A 1,606-nucleotide genomic window follows, 5' to 3' on the forward strand; every position below is an offset into this window, starting at 1 on the left:
TCAATGATTTGGAGCAATATTCACGCCGTAATTGTGTCACCATAACCGGCATTCCTGAGCCACCTGGTGAAAAATCAACGGATGACGCTGTCCTGACCGTGGTAAACAATACGCTGGGCTGTGATCCACCCATCTCTCTCCAGGACATCGACAGATGTCATCGTCTTGGTAAACCACGTTCCGATGGAAAACCTCGACCAGTCATCGTGAAACTTTGCTCCTATCGATGTAAGGCAAGTCTGATGCGTGCAAAATCCAAGCCCACCAGTAAAGCCAACTTGAGTATTAAAAGGACAACATATACATCGACGACAACTTGACAACCGGCAACCTGCAACTATTCAAAGAGGCTCGGCTACTCGTGAAGGACAAACGTCTATCCCAAGCTTGGACCTACGATGCAAGATCTTTGTTAGGTCTCTCAATGGTGAGAGGAAAATGTTGTGCGTCTTCTCTGATCTTGATCCATTTAAAAGTTCTGAGTAACTTATTCTATACTTATTTGTACATGTAGCACCGACCACTACTCTTATGAGCATATGTGGATGATACCTACCTTATTTTTGCTACATTCCGAATTTTTATTTATTGATGTCTTCTGTTGTTTTTCTGCTCTAGTTATTGCGAGAATTCTTTTCATATGTTTGCTCCAGGTGCGAGAGCATTACTTAGTCATTACTGAATCTCCCCCTATGTGATGTGGAATGTCTCTCCACCAGTCTAGCAAACGTAAAGTATTCATCTGTATGTAATCTCGTTAATTCCCATGACAGACAGATGTTATACGTGGGACTGGCTGAAATCACTCCACTAGTCTTGGAATCCTTATTTAAATAATATGTAAGAGCGATGAATCCATTTGTCCCGTGCCTCGGCGTTATCTTATTATGCAGCACTGGAACTACCTTATTTCTTGGCATTCACCATCTGCAATGTCGTACTCATTTTATATGTATCCTTATTGTTGTTATGTGTTTATATGTCAATTTATGTACACAGCAATGGGTATGGCTACCACAATTATTTATGGATATGGGTCAACGGTTATATGTAAATTGCTGAGCAGGTGCGTTAAATTATGCCAATAGACACTGACCAATATAGGGCAGTCATTGGCATGTTTTCTGTCGGCGTATACACTACTTGCAAGTTTAGCGTTAAGATTGCTCTCAACCTAAGTATGAGTTTGTCATATGTCTTAGTTTGTATCTCTTTCATTGTATTATTACTAGCGGGAGACATCCATCCCAATCCGGGGCCTTCGTTCCGCAAAGATGTTAATTTTATGCATATTAATGTCAACAGCCTGGTAGCTGGTACGAAATTGGATGAATTGTCCGATCTTGTAGTTAGATTTAAACTTGATGTTGTGGCTATCTCCGAAACGTGGTTGGGGGACTCTGTTGACTCAGCGGCCCTTGCCTTGAGGGTTTTCAGGCTCCGATTAGAAGAGACAGAAACCGACACGGTGGAGGCGTCCTGATTTATGTATCTGACCAAATTGCATACCGGAGACGACTAGATCTGGAGCCAAAATCTGTTGAGTGTATCTGGCTCGAACTCTTTGCGGGATGTTCCCGTATTATATTTTCTGTTTATTATCGTC

Source organism: Branchiostoma belcheri, unplaced genomic scaffold (genome assembly GCF_001625305.1).
Source record: "Branchiostoma belcheri isolate BF01 breed outbred unplaced genomic scaffold, Haploidv18h27 scaffold70, whole genome shotgun sequence".
Classification (NCBI taxonomy): Eukaryota; Metazoa; Chordata; class Leptocardii; order Amphioxiformes; family Branchiostomatidae; genus Branchiostoma; species Branchiostoma belcheri.